Source organism: Elaeis guineensis, chromosome 9, assembly GCF_000442705.2.
Source record: "Elaeis guineensis isolate ETL-2024a chromosome 9, EG11, whole genome shotgun sequence".
NCBI classification, from domain to species: domain Eukaryota; kingdom Viridiplantae; phylum Streptophyta; class Magnoliopsida; order Arecales; family Arecaceae; genus Elaeis; species Elaeis guineensis.
The window spans coordinates 40418944-40435233 of record NC_026001.2 but is presented as its reverse complement, the minus strand read 5'-3'; the positions used below and the strand labels follow the sequence as shown (position 1 = coordinate 40435233).

General features: G+C 41.4%; 1 protein-coding gene and 1 pseudogene across 1 annotated transcript in view; both read right to left on the bottom strand.

Annotated features, from left to right (window-relative positions):
- The window catches only part of LOC105034518 (high mobility group B protein 15), a 98745-nt gene that overhangs the window by 50511 nt on the left and 31944 nt on the right, over positions 1 to 16290 (bottom strand). The window lies entirely within an intron of this gene.
- LOC140851577 (polypyrimidine tract-binding protein homolog 1-like) lies at positions 4574 to 16146 on the bottom strand (annotated as a pseudogene).

Sequence of the window (16290 nt, the reverse complement as noted above, 5' to 3'; positions counted from 1 at the left end):
GCCGGCGCTGGTCTCGCGTCCCGCCCGGGCCTGGTCCCGCGTCCCAGCGGCCAGCGGGCCTGGGACGGCGTCCGCGCCGCCCCGCTGCGGCCGCGCCGCTGCCGCGCCCGCCGCCGTCGCCGGCGGTCCTCCGCCGCCTCGGTTTTCGTGCTATCTTTCGAAAGCTGTATCTTCTCCATCCGAGCTCCGATTCAGGTGATCTTGGTCTCGTTGGACTCCGTTTCGCCGCGAACCTCGCTGTGGGCTCAATGTGGGCTGAATCTCGAGGCGTCAATCCTAACAATCTCCACCTCGACTCGATATTCGGCCTCTTCCAAACTCCGAGAGCTTCTGGATCTCCTCGCACCCATGCCTGGGGCAATCGCCTGCGATCATGGATGGGCAAACATGGGATCGAGCCAGGCTGCTCGATCCCATCTCCGTCGTATGCTGTGCTCCCTTGACCTGAGACCTGCTCGGGCATCATCCTGCGGCAATAGGAATCTTACCTTGCGACGTCGCCTCTCGTCCTCCCGAGTCTCTTGTCTCGTGCCCGATCCGCCTCCTGGAGCTTCCACCTCGCTCTGGGCTCCACCTGGCTCCCGATGCTCCACCTCGCACTGGGCTCCCTGCCAGTAATAATGTCCTCTGCTCCCCTTCTTTCCCCCAGCACAATCCTATCGCCGCGTAGCACCCTCAGGATTCCTCCACAGCTACCGTCCTGTAGCCTCTCGAATCCAGTCTGCTAAGTGAGATAAGATTCCGCCTGAAATTGGGTATGTATCGGACCTCCCCAATCTCCTCACTGCACCGTCATGTGTCCTCCAGCTGACCGTCCCAATGCCTCTGATCGCCACATCGCCTCCATCCGGCAGATATACAGTGCTCTCACTGTTTCCAGGGAGTCAAACTGCTCCTCTCTGCAACACACATTGATAGGGGCATGCAGAATCTAATATCCACTGCTGGGAAGAAGTAGATACTCGTCGTATATCTCCAGGACATCTCCATCTGAATCGCTGCCGCGTCGCTACAGCAGCCACCGTCCGAGTTTTTCAGTAGGGCAATCTCTGGCTAGATGCCCCCTTCTCACACCGGTAACACCTGGTTTTGCTCAAGTCCTCCTGGACTTAGACCGCCCTCGTTGCGATCTCCTGTCGCTCCGTCTACCGCCTCCTGCTCCTCCAGAAGCCACCAAAGCTGAGCTATCGCCACTGAGCTCGAAGCTGGGTTCTCCTCCTGAGAACCTCGTTCTGGAGTATCGCCGCGGTGACCTCGTCCATTCTTGATAGTGCTCTTCCCCACTAGAAGAGCAGTCACCAAGGACTCGTACGAAGAAGGAAGCGATGCCAGCAAAACCAGCGCCCTGGTCTCTCCTCAACGTTCTCGCCAACTGCTGAGAAGTCGGTGAGGATCTTCTGGAGGTGGCTCAAATGCTCCTGCACGCTCTGTCCTCATCATCTCCGCAGTTGGTAAAACTGCCTCCAGAGGAAAAGAGTATTGGTGAGAGACTTCGCCATGTACAACTCCTCGAGCTTCGACCACAGCACCGTCGGGGAAGTCTCGCTCAGCACATGGATCACCACCTCATCCGCCAGGTACATACGGATGGTACTCACCGCCTGCATCTGTAGCCGTTTCCAATCCCGCACCTCCATGGTGGTCGGTTTCTCATCGCACAAGAGAGCTTCGATCAACCCCTGTTGGATGAGCACGTCCTTCACCCTTGCCTGCCAACAAGGAGAAATTGCTCTTACCATCAAACTTGTTGATCTCCATCCTGATTGTTCCTGTTTTTCTCCATCTTCAGTCTTGCTCACCACCACTGCAATCTGCGTCCTTGTACCGTCTTGCTCTGATACCACTTGTTGGGTGGATGTCTGGCCAGGACACCACCTCCCAAGATCTTTCCAGTACCACGCGATGCAGCAGGAAGAAAGAAGAAACAAAACAAAAGGAAAAACAATCAAAATACGTGGATCAGCCACAAAAGGGCTCGCCTCCACGGGGCATGCAAACTTCACTATGAAAAGAAAATTTTACAAGAGGAGACCTCACCCTCAACCCTTGTACACCCAATCTCTCTCACATGAAGTTCCCTCACAAAAGCTCTCTCTCTCTTGGAGACCCCCCTGAACCCCTGAAGAGCCTGGCGACCGCTGTCCAGGAGCCTCCTGCTCCTTCTCTCACAGCGCCTCACGCCTCTCTCTCTCCCTCTCGGTTCGTACGGCGGCGAGAAACCGAACCCATCGTTCTCTGCTGAGGCCTTTTAAAGCCTTAAACATAGGTTAGAGGGTGATTAGGAATCCTTAATCAAGCCAAATCACGTCCCAAGCCGTCCGATCAACACCGGGAGCTCTCTGGACCCTTAGATCGGCTCCGGTCCACGGAATAGGGCCGTGGACCGCGAGAATCGAGTGGGAAACGTCCACGCGGTCCACAGGCCGCGCCGTGGACCACCCGGTCCACGGTGGACCGGGGATGGGCCAGCAGGCTGCTGGGTCGCGCGTCCCGCGCGGGCCTGGGCCTGGGTCGCGCGTCCCGCGCGGGCCTGGGCCTGGGACGCGCGTCGCGCGGCCTGGGTCCCGCGTCCCGCCCGGGCCTGGGTCCCGCGTCCCACGCGGGCCAGCGGCCTGGGACGCGCGTCCCCGCGCCGCCGCCTGCGGCCGCGCCGCTGCGCCCGCGCCGGCGCCGGCGGTCCTCCGCCGCCTCGGTTTTCGTGCTATCTTCGAAAGCTCGTATCTTCTCCATCCGAGCTCCGATTCAGGTGATCTTGGTCTCGTTGGACTCCGTTTTTCGCCGCGAACCTCGCTGTGGGCTCAATGTGGGCTGAATCTCGAGGCGTCAAATCCTAACAATCTGCTTTATTTCAGCATTCAGCTCACTTGAGCCAGGGGCATTAAAATGGTGATGTGGTTGTCTCACCACTTACCACCTCCATCAATACATTACCAAGAAAATTTAACAGAACATAACAATTCTGACACAGTCGTTATCGAATTGCCATGGAGATCGTAACGTAACCAGAGATGGATATTGCAAGTCAAAAAGGGGGAGGCAGACGACACAACCAGGTTCTTGCACCGCATGCTACCAGGCCAGTGTCAGATCGATTTAAAAGACTCTGGCACGCCGAACATGCACTTGGCTCCAGTGTTGCTTCAAGGTGGACCCAAGAGGATGAGATGTGGATGGTTACTTGGGTGCGAAGTTTTAATGACGGAAACCGTCAGTGACAACGCTGCATGGCTTTATCTTCACAAAGACAGCTATGAGCATCCCATGTTTGCATGGGAGATAATATATTCTTTCATTTCATGAGAGCATATACGGCAACTTGCTCATTTCCATCCACAAGTTATCATAGATTTCACTTGGATTTTGCCGAAGACCATAAAACATTCCAGGATTAGACGACTAGCTTCTACCATAGAATGTGTTTCCATCAAAAAAAAATTAATGTGTTTCCATCAAAAAAAAAATGGGGAAGAATCTTCACCCGACCGTACAACGATGATTGAGATGAAAGCAGTAGGTCAAAATGACTAAAGAACTAATATTTTTATGTCAGTATTCTTTTTTTCGGTGGAAAAGGTCAGTATTCCTTTTTTTTTTTTTTTTTTTTTTTGGCACAGAAAGGTCAGTATTCTTTGATAACAAAAGTAAACTCTCAATCTGACAAGTCTCCCGTCCAGCAGCAACAATATTCTCCCGATTAAAAAGGGCTCACTTAGCAGCAGCTCCATTTTTTTCACAACTTTCTGCAAATTACTCCTAGATAAGAAACCTTACCGAGGATTATTCAAAATGATTATTAACTTTGTGCTTGATTTGTAAAATAATAATGAAGTTTTGGCATTGATGTTTTGGCTTTTTTGTATTATTCTTACTATTTTCATTTCCCATAAGAAATTTTCAAATAACCTCAAGTTGTCCACTTTCCTCAAAATTTACAATCACATAATATGCCTAATTTTATTTTAACCATCAAGCCACCGTAACTCTCCTTCTTTATCCAAACTTCGAACCGACCATGTACAAAACATAAGATCTCTCAGAATATTTTAAATTGAAAAAATGGAGGAAAAGAATTAATATAACCAAACCCAACTAATTTGGGATCAAGACTTAGTTAAATTGAGTCATACCTTTTATTCTCATTTTACCAGACTTCTAGTTATCCGTGTTCTTTCCAACTTCCCCTAAAAATTCCACATTTTTTCAAAACTCCGAATCTTTGCATCAGGCCACGTCATTCCCAAAAGTCACATAAGACTTCAGACGCGAGGACATATCAGCTGTTAGCATGGAAACAACAAGGTGCAACAACTCTTCAGGAACCTCAATGACTAAAATCCCCGGTTAAAATTCCTGTGCAGTCATTACATAAACAACCGACATGCCCTTCGACTCGGTACAGGGAGACAAGAGAAGCACCTAATCTATGGGACAAGACATGCACCCCTCAATGCTTTCTTCATGGATCCTGCACTCTCAAAGGGAGTTTGAGAGCTTACAATGGGGCCCTCGAGGTCTATGTACCCTCATTGCAAGCAAAACGACGAAAAAGCAGTGCAAGCTCGCTTGAATGCCATTGGTTCCAAGTCATGAGTTTCTTCGAATATGATCATTACAAAGTTGAGTTCCAGCTCTTGTAAGGCCATCTAAGCACTTGCTAATGTAATATGTAACTTGCTACCATATGCCGACCACAAAGAAACAACATTTTCCAGGAAAAGGGGCAAATTTAGGTGAGACAACAGTTAACTAGGGCAATTTGTTTCTAGGCTACATAGAGAAGCTGTTATGAAAACCAGCAACATACAGTAAAAACAGTCATTTTGAAGTACGACCAGATCACTGATGAGAATAAGACTCATGGAATACTTGTAACAGATGCGATGGATTCAGAAAGATGCCAGGGAACATACAGCTTATGAAGGGTAATACGGAGGCCGACCTACTGATGCAGCATGTGGCTGTGCATTTGGTGGCATACTATATGAAGGCATCGACTGTGAAGCTCGAAGTGATTCAGCTGGAGCATTAGAGATAGCTGCCGAAGTAGGGTATTGAGAAACAGGGGTGGTGCAAATGTTTGACCTGGGTATGTGCTTGGAGAGACATAGGCCCCTCCCTGCATGCTAGGATCCCAAGTCGCAATTTGCCCATTGGGAACTGGTGCTTGTGCACCAACTGCATACTCATTACCAACATACATAGATGCAGCCTGGGGATTAGTCTGCCAACCAGCAGCAGAAGTTGTTGGCATTCCAGGAGCTTGGGGCATCGTGAGTATACCTGAGTCCGGGATCGTGTAGTCTCTGCTTCTATCATTATGTGCCTGAAAACAAAAATTGTATACATACAATCAACTACAAGAAGAGCAATATATAAATGAAACGTGGTGTCAGGAAACATACACAGTTGGACAATCAACAAATGGACATCAAAGAACCCAACAATTTTTTTTTTCCTGATGGATAACAGAGGTTTCTTCTTCTAAAACCACTTTTTCTAAACTTCTTTTAACAGTCATTATTACTTTATATAACCCAAAAATCATATTTATACCTTTACATTCAGATCAGTATGACGAGAGTATGACAGATGAAGCTTACAATAACCACCTTCATAGATGCAGTGTCCCTCCAAAGACCCTTTGGCAACTGCCGCAGTTGTTACATCTGAAAGGACAATGATTTAGAATCATAATCAATTCCACCAACAACCATAACATTTACTTGGAGCAATAAGCATGCATGATTTTGTCACCATTACAAAAAACCAAATAGACAAAATTTTCATTATACCAAAAAAAAACATCTACAGAAAATATGACCGCATCAATTCACGTATGATCACAGGAAGCGGTGATCTAAAGGAGAAAAGACTTTCGAGCTGTCAAGATTGTCATGACACTTTCAATGCAACATTTAGAATCCCAGCATAAAAGAGCATATGGATATGCAGATACATATAAAGAACATGAATTCATCAACAGAAGGAAAACACCTACAAAAATCACATAATGCATATACTCAGTTTATTTAAGAGTAGTTAGAAGTTAACAGTACATATACTAAAATCTCCAATTCACTGATCATTGTACAAATTACCTCTTCAATCCCCAATCAAATATTCTTCCTGGTGAAGCATCAGTTCATCCTTTAAATGAATAAATCAACTGATGACTCCCGCCCAAAAAAAAAAAAAAGAAAAAGAAAACTAATGGCCACCTTAACCATCAATATGGACATCTAAGCAGCTAAACAGGTATAATGGCCCATTAATCTTTACGCAAGCACCATTTCCACAGAACTATGTATAAACATGGACGCATAACTCAGATTCTGGCATATGAGAAAGATTTGGCAAGAAAAAAAAAAAAGGATGCAGAGTAATTTCTAAAATAAATGCATCCTTTTAGAAGAAGACAGATACATAAGAATGTCAAGGTGACTAAAACATGTGGTTTAGAAGGAGATTTTAGTAAAAGCATAGGAGTTGCAAGCGGATAAAATGGTAGAATCAAGTAATATGTACGTGAAAATCTGAGTGGACTTCACATGATCTTGTTTGTGTAGAAGTGACAGGAAAGAGGTACACCAAAAGATGACACCGGGCAGCAAGAATTAAAAAATGCTTGTGCAGACAAAGGAAGCCTTTCAGTGAATGGCAGATACATTCTTATTGTTCGGCAAGGGATCTTTGAAACGGGAACAAACATGGTAGGTTTCCACTATAATGGCTAAATCCTGACCTGGCTCTGATAATAAAATTTCACTATTGTTTCATAAATAAAATTTTTTGTGGATATTTCCAACCTTTTGAATGGACATAATGTCCTTATACCATGTCAAGTTCACCAACAAACATCCCTTGAGGGCACCTTTGGAGTCTAAATGAAGTTATTGAGTCTTCACTATGTGTTTTAGTTTATTTTATTTTATGTTTAGTTCCTTTTTAGTTTTAGTGTGAAATGAGTTAAGTGAACCTTTCAGTCACATGCTTGATTAAAGAAGGAAAAGGGCAATTGGGGCATCAGAAAAGAAACAGCCCTTCATATGTGTTGGCTGGCTGGCTCCATATCTGTTTTATACAATGTAGGTACCTTCTCTCAATGAAGTTATGTTCCTGTTTTCCCTGTGAGTGAGTTGTGGATGCAGCTGTGAAACCCTGGGAGTTTGTCCACAGCCAACAATGTGAGATCGGTAGACCACAGCTTACTTTATCTTTCTCTTCATTGCACTCTTGTTATTTGTTTTCTGTTTCCTTCCTTTCTTGTTTTCCAATCCAACCACAATCATAAGCGTTCCATCTCACAACCCTAACAATCCCCATATGTGTTTAACATAGCAGCAACCTCATCCATCCAAACCAGGCCTCATTGGAGGACCTGCCTAGCTGGAAGCAGTCCCTACAGCCACTGGGCAGGTCAGCTGTTCCAAGAACCTGCTTGTTCACTTTCTGAAGCCTCAAAAGTTCATTTATACCTCTGTTAAACCTCCAGAAGTGCTGCAACCAAAAAGTGATGCTAATTTATCACCTTGGGATCCTTCTGACTTCCTTGACTTACAAGATTTTCAGATCTGCTCTCTTCTGGTAGCTCTGAAATTAATCCAAGCTTCCTATTCATATTATCCCCTAAATTAGTTCCTGGAAGTCATTGTAAGCAACAGCCTTCAACTCAAGGAGGGAAAATATAGAACTAGATCACAGCCATACATACTCCAGTCGCAATGAGCAGGAACAACTTGGACCATACAGCAGGTCGTGGTCAATTCACACTGAAAGAACACAAAACCATCATCATAAACTCTTCTGGCTAATTGTTGGAAATTTTCAATCTACTCTTCACAGAATTCGTGGTTAGTTGCCTACAAGATATCAGCTGATGTTTATTTCAGCAACCTGTATACTTGGCGTGAATTCCATGCATTCTCTCTGCATCCAAATTAACTTCTAATTTAATTACTAGGAATATTAGTCTCTGAATTTAATTTCCAGATCATTAAATTCGTTATCATATTGGAATCGGTTCCACATCATTATAAAATCTAGGATTTCATTAAAAGTGTGTGACATTGCATATTAAGTTCCCAAGGGTTGTCCTGCATCAACATCCCCCTTTTTTGTATTTTTTAGTAAAGTAAAATCCCTTTCCATTCTTCACGTTGTTATCCTTAACAGATAAATGTTTTCTGCGTCATGGATTTCATGAAACCCAGCATGGCAGCATGCTTTAACCACATCATTATAGAATCTAGGATTTCATTAAAAGTGTGTGACATTGCATATTAAGTTCCCAAGGGTTGTCCTGCATCAACATCCCCCTTTTTTTATTTTTTTAGTAAGCTAAAATCCCTCTCCATTCTTCACGTTGTTATCCTTAACAGATGAATGTTTTCTGCATCATGGATTTCATAAAACACAGCATGGCAGCATGCTTTAACAAGCAAAACACATATCAAGCCCTCATTTCGTGGACAGGCTTAAAGGCACAGGAATTTGTCAGAGATGGCAACATCTTTAAGAATATGTAACATACAAGGGCTGACAAACCAACATGACCTGAATGTCTCTTTTTTCCAAAAAAGAGAACAACTACTGTAAGGAAGAAAAACCTGTGACAAAGGCTAAAAATGAAGTCATTCAGACTCTAAAACATGGTTTGTTGTACTAAACCATTCTGCCTGGTATGATGGTGTACAATATTGTACCCGTAGGGAAATAAGACTCAGTACAACACCCATGCAAAGTGTTGGTACCAAAGTATGCACCATGTTGACACTTGGGACAGGGTGTACCTGTCAGATACCATACAGATCTGGTACCAAGACTGCTAATCATGCTCTAAACAAAGACAGATTCTGAGAACAAACAAAAAGACAAAGGAACATCATACAGATTGTTACAAATATTACCATGTTGAATTTAATTAACAAGCTGCTTGAAAAAAAAAGACCAACAAAATCATGAAATTTGTATGTGTGTGAATATCAGTACTTATAGAAACATCTGTTATGATGTGTGCATGCTTCCTGCAATTATGAGCAAGTGCATATATTAGAATCACACCGTGTTATTACCTCATACCTTACTGTAGTCTGTGCTTGATTTCAGTTTAATTATCACATTTAAAAAATAAATAAATAAATAAATAAAAGCTACATTCATAATAAACACACTAACATCCTACAGAGGTATAATATTTGCAATTACTGTACAGAATTCATACTAGATACCAAAGATATAAAATAGTAGGCATATAACATCCCTACCAGGATATTGAATTAAAGCCTGCATTCCACCATTCTTCTCAAAAATTGCAATTTTCTGCACAGTACCGAACGTCGAGAACACCTAAAAATGAATTGCCAATTTTATTTTTCAGGTAAATATCAATGCAGAACTGAAAATAAGATTATGAAAAATATTAAACATCACACCTTATGAAGAACATCAACTGTCACAGCATATTGCAGATTCTCAATAGAAGCTAAAAGTACATTACTCTCAGGCTCCTTTTTCTTTCCATCCAGACCCAATGTAGGCTGTAAATAACTTCTCATTGGTACATCACATAAAAAGAAAAAAAAGGAAAATGTAAAGACTCGTGAAAATTCTAATGCATAGAAGTCACCTGTAAAGTTCCCTCAATTGCTGAGGGGTTTACAGGAAGATAAGGGTTTGTGTAATCCCTGCAAAATTAGCCAAAAAGTAAGGACCATCTAAATGAATTAACACTTTGAATGATGGTGCTAGTTTTAAACAAAATCAATCCCCGTGCAAATGCAGAAAATAAGACATCTGAGAAAAGGTAAACGCCAGTATAGAATGACAACAGGGGATATGAAGTGATAAAGTGCATTACAACCAAATATAATCACCACATGCGACCCAAAATAGTAATGAACCCATATCTTAAGATAGCTTTTGCATAGGTGGTTCGCTAATTCCTTACTTTTCCATTTGTTCCCCTAGAGGGCCATTGCATCAGTCAATGTGAGATTATTCAAATACTATCACATCCTCCACCTCTAAAATCTTCCATACTTTTCTTCTTGGTCCTTTAACACAAAAACCCAAACCCTTATGCATTACCAGAGTCTCCTCCAGAATCTAAAAGCACAAAACACCACAACCAGTATCATCATTTGAAACTCCAGAGGCATTACTTATGTGAAAGAAAGAAAAATATAACCGGTCATAGATGCATTCAACTTGCCAAATGTGAAACTTCCATCAGTAACATGACTTCCCATGCTTTTAAGTGAAATCTATTTTTGCTTCATACCCATTTGTTCCTTCAGTTTTTCCTTACTTCACGACCACCACCAAGAAACATGTTTAAAGACAATAACGGAGGCAAGAAGGCTTAAGCATTTAGAGATCCCTGGAAAGCCTATATAAATGAACATATTTTGATGTATCCAAACAGGTTACCCAAATTGTTTATGCCTCTCCAAGCAGTTTCTTAGCTCTTGCACTAGGCAAATGAACACAGTCATACATAATAATGCACAGGCAACCTAAGGTCCCAAACAAAAACGCACTTGTTTACCAACACAACCAGATCCAAAAGCTGTGGACAAAAACAAAAGCCAGACCATGCACCACGTGTGAGAAGAGTTTCTGACTAAAGGTCCTCCATTCCACATGCTTGGAAGAAGAGGGTGGGGAGGCGGGTGTAGGGGGCTCAGCAAGCTCAAGTTTTCCTAGGATTTGGGTTCAGCATGTAGCCTAGGTGTAAAGATTGCCGAGCATTCCTCAAAAATGTCTGCTGGTTCCTACATTCTTATATTAAAACTTATATTCTTTGATAACTCAACAGACAAGTCATTTGGTAAAAGAAAACTATAGAGATGTAGAAGAGCAAATGTCATAGAGTTCAACTACTTAGCAATTGGCATGCATCTCATGCAGATTAATTGATGCAACTGAATAGATATTCTTATGATCTTTGGCACTGTAACTATGAGCTCAGGTATTACCAAATTAGCAAGGTTCACATGTATGCTGAAAAAAATGAGTTGATTACTATATCACTTGACAGCTAGTTAACAATTGCAGAGGTTGCACCATATTGCACAATCAGGATGAAAGCAGGCGTGGTGTCGATATTCTAGACTGGGCCACTTTGAGCAATAATGGTGTTGTCAAAGCAACCAGTTTGTAGCAGCACTTGTATGCACATAAACGTCTGAACAAAAATTAAGCTTTGTCATAACAAAAACAGACATGTACAACATTAGAGAGAGCAGGAGATTCATCAGTCAATATGAAACAGAATTTTTTCCATATAATTACTTGTAATTGCATAAAGCATATTATATGTTTAAACATGGAAACAAAAGTTACACCACTGCACAATCAGAATGGAGGGAGGTGGGCTGTTGATATTCCAAAGGTTGCACCTAATTGTGCAGTAAGGACAGTCTGAAAATGACAAGGTTGTAGGAATATTTGTATGCACAGAACTGTCTGGACATAAATTAAGCTATTTCTCAATACAGATCTAAAATGTTGCATTTATAGTTTCCAGCCAAATATGCTCAGTATTAATGCCTAAGACATGTTATGCCACAGTTCATTGCAGGGGTGCATCATCTTTATGCTCGTGACAGGGAGAGTTTACAAAAAGCGCCTTAAATGTCATATTACTTAATGATTCTTATTAAGCAGGATGAATTTTGTGGGAAACGTTATAACACAATATATCAATTAATATAAAAGCAAGAAGAAAATAAAACATAACCATCATTGACGGACTCGTTGAACTGATTTTTATACCTGCTACGATGTGATTGAAACTTGATATTTAAATCTGTGTGTGCAGAAAATGAGATACGCAAGTGGCAAGAGGTAACATGCTCCGGAAGCAAGTATCTGCAAGTCTCAAATTCAGTCAGCATATCTTTAAAGAAAAGGACATCACATTTTGCATATGTACTTAAAAATACGGAATATAAAGTAAAACCTTGGAATACTACGTCCATCCAGGGCATTTCTTGCAGTTGAAGCAGTTTGTGCATCAGTGTACTGAATTAGTGCCTACAAAAATTCAAATACCAAGGTAAGTGACTGTACAGTCATAAAAAATAATCTCCGGAGATAGCGATGTTTGTACCTGAAAACCAGCAGCCTTTTCAAAGGTAGCAATTTTGTGCACAAATCCGAAGGCAGAGAACACCTGAGATAAAGGTGGAATATGATTACTGCACAAAATATTTAACAAAAATAATAAACAATACAGATGTTAAGTGTAGAACCCCCCACAGAAAACTATTAATTGATCTCATTTGAAGTGCAGAGGGGCACCTGTAGGCAAGAGCATGGCATTCATCAAAACTCCATGGACATCATACATAAAGCAATATATTTAAAAGGATGGATATGATGCATAAGATAATTATTTTCGTCAGTTCCTCCAAACAAACAAATTAAATGAGGAAAAAAATGGATGCTTCCAATAAACATGCCTTTAAAGAGGGAATATAGCCACATCATGTTGCCAAGCAAAAATTTTAATATCTACATAAAGTACGACAGCTGTGAAGAACAGCTTTGACAGGTTACTGTCACAAATAAAAGAGCCCACCACATCATGTAGAAAAACCATCAAAACTACAACATTCAAGAGCACTGTTAGATTCCTAGTTATTGGAAAGTTGACCTAAAAACATAGCCCATTCAGATCAACTTTGTCATAAAACTCCAACGAAGCATGATGATCAAATATAGTTAGAAGGTACCATTCACTATTTAGGTTCAAAAAGCTCTAAATATGGTCAAAAGAAAGGGATAGCAAGAAACATGGTGTCTCTCCTAGTGCTGTAGGTTGATAATGAGGATATCTCCATATTAACATGGACCTGCTGATCCATGCAGAGAATGTTACTAGAATCCAAAAAGATAAAGCAAGATCAGCTTGGTTTCAAAAAATACATTTGACAAATTGTCACACATTTCTAACCATCAACACAGTCCAATCAACCATAAGTGCATCACTTGAAGATGATAACCATAGTAGCTAAATGGGTCCATGTACACAGAAGAATCTTGACATATAGGACTTACCAAATGAATGACATCTATGCTAACATCGCCAGCTTCAACACCTTCAATAGTGACAAGCAAGACATTCCCAGCCACATCTCCAGAGCTCTTATTATTAGTAATTTCTTGCCTATTTGAATACTGGATATAAACAGTTTTGCCACGAACTTGTGCAGGATCAGATGAAGAAGCATAATATGAAACCATTGATATTGCTTGGTTAAGATCCATCTGAGAGAGGAGGGAAAATGTTACTAAATATAGTGCAAACTATTAGCTTTTGGCTTAGAGAAATACAAAATAAAGCTGAATACTAGAAAATGGTGAACTATACATTTTCTGAATGCAAAACGCTTCACAAATAACAAAACAAAGAACTAAACTCCATAAAAACCTAACCAATATAGGATACAGGCTAACAATGGCAGGAAAACCATGAACAAGAACAAGAAGGGAAGCCAATGCTTTATGATCCTTTGGCAACCAATACAGAAAGGAATTAAATCAAATGATTACAATCTGACAGCAAGAACCCATAAATATATTTCATCACTTTGTCAAACTTGTGTCTAGCACAAGGTGAAATAAGAATTTAGGAAGTTTTCGCATAAATATAAATCATGAATATCCAGAGAAAAGTATTCTGACATGGGTCCCCTATCTGTTTGTGCATTTGATAAATGATGTAAATTTCATCTTTTAGCCCTTCATCATGCATTGCCAGCCTCCTAAAGGAGGCATCTGGGCCCACCTAAACATTTCGTGTTATGTTTGAAATTATAGCAATACAAGTAAATTCAACACATAGAGTCAGATTTCAATTAAGAACGATGATTGAAATGGAGCCAGCTATGTTAAACTAGATCCTAGCAGGGAAGCACTAGCAAACATATAAGTTCTTACACTATAATGTTTCAAATTTCTAGTTCATGATCATGCCTATAAACATACATGCTTGTGAATGAATTTTCACATAAACATATTTCTCCCTTGTGTACCTAAAAAAAGGAAAAGAAAAACTCCCTCAAACTTTTCCTTGAAGCTAAATCAAGGGGAAAAATTTGAAAATGTTCTAACAAGCTTACTTATTTTGTTCAACCTTACAAAAGAATATATTTTGACCAAATATATATTTCAGACAGACAATGTGGCCTGACAAGATCCAACAACGACCCATTTAATTTTCTACATGCCCTGGCATTTGGCTAGCACAACATGATACCATACAATACCATTATCATGCCAATCCAGCAAGCGATCAGATCTACCACAGGCAATAAACATGGTCCTGTAATCCTTGCTCGTGGTTGAGACCTGAGATAGACCCCTGACTCTTTTAGTAATGGTTCAAATTTTTAATTTGTGGAAGTCCACTCAACAACAATCAAAACTTCTATAAATATTTAGTTATCAATACTCAACCCTCGTCGAATGTGAATTCTCAAATCTCCCAAAAAAAATACAAAATACAAGATTATTTATATAGAAAGCAAAAGACCACTGTTTAACCATGGATTATGGGGCTTTTTGAAACACAAAATCTTGAGGTCTAGCCCGAAAGAAATTTATGAACTATAGAGTCTGATTTATAGTTCAAATTTAACTAAAGAAAGACTCTAAAACCGACTTTATGCAGGAAACCTGCATCAATGGCAAAATCATTATTTTTAGTAACTTAGACAGTTCCTCTAATAAAAAGACCATACATACCTCAGTCGTACTTGGTTATCTAGTAGACTTGCTAAAATTTAAAGACTCAAAACCCTTGAATTTAACAGCATGCTTAAGAAATTGAAAAATAAATGAAATAGTAACAAACATAATGAATAAAACCTTAAACCTAGTAATGTATAAATGATCTATTTATGGTTATCAGACAAAACAATATATGTCATGCATCTCGTCATATTTGTCTTTGTTACCATTATGCCTATCATAGACAAGGCAATTATCGAGCTTCTCCATTCATATCATATAATAGATCTCATCTTCATACACCATGAGATGGTCAGGAAGACACAAACTAACAACAGCACTAGGTGGTTGCCAAGCCCCAGCTGTTAATAAACAGCTTGGTTTGTCTGCAACCATGCAGAAAAGTAATATTGGCAGCTTGGCAAGCAAGAAGGGTTGTTACCTCTCCCTCTGCCAATAAATACAAGACGACCACCTAAGCTTCCACTACGGCAAATAGACACTTCATCATAAAGCACCACATCTATCTCTATCAAACATCACACCGTTACAACAATACCAATCAAAACATAAGATTTTATATATAAAGATCGGTGTTTTCATTCCTGAATTATCCATCCTCAGGGAAAATGCTGAATCCTGATTTTTATGTTTATCTGATCCATTCCATTGGTCTTATCGATTCATGTCATTAGAAGGTACAAAAACACTGGTCTTACCGATTCTATGTCATCAGAAGGTACAGAGACAAAAAATACGGCCACCATGCCACATCCCTGATACCCCGATACAATCGGAGACAACAGATGAAATGTAAAACCTAATAGGAATTCATGAGACGGATCTGACTGAATCCTTGCAGGGATAGATTAAAAGAAAGAAAGAAAGAAAAGGTGTTTCTTTTTTCTGCGAGAAAAATACTCACAAACTCAACAAAGGCTTGGTTGCGATTGGCGCCGACGTTGCATTTGGTGTTGACAATCTTACCGAATGGCTTGCACAGCTCGACAAGCTCCTCCTCCGTGCACTCCCACGGCAGGTTGCGGAGGTGGAGCACCTTCGACGGCGTCTGCGTGTACCGGAACTGCGGCTGCCCCGAGGTCGAAGACATCTCCAGCCTAGCTTACGATACCTAGATCACCTTCCGCGGCGGCGAAGGTCGAAGGAGGACGCGAGAGATAAAGACGCAAGCTGTAGGGTTACGAGAAAAAATTTCCGAAACCCTACCTCCTCGAACCGGGATGAAAAAGGCAAGCAAGGGCGGGACGAGAAGAATTCTTACACTCTTTCGATGGATTTCTAAGGTTAGATTTACGGAGGGAGAAGAATTTTGGCCGCCTCGGGGAGGATTGTTATCCGACGAGGAGATACAGCGGCTTGCGCTGTTTCTGGATAGGAGGAAACAAACAACGAGAAATTTTACCCCCGCACGCCCCCGAAACCCAAAAAGGAGACAGCGGGAACGGTGCGAGTGCCGCACGAGTTGCGGTTTCTACGAACAAATGTAGATGCGACCTTGACCGTTGATTTTGCCCAAGGGATAGGGTAATAAAG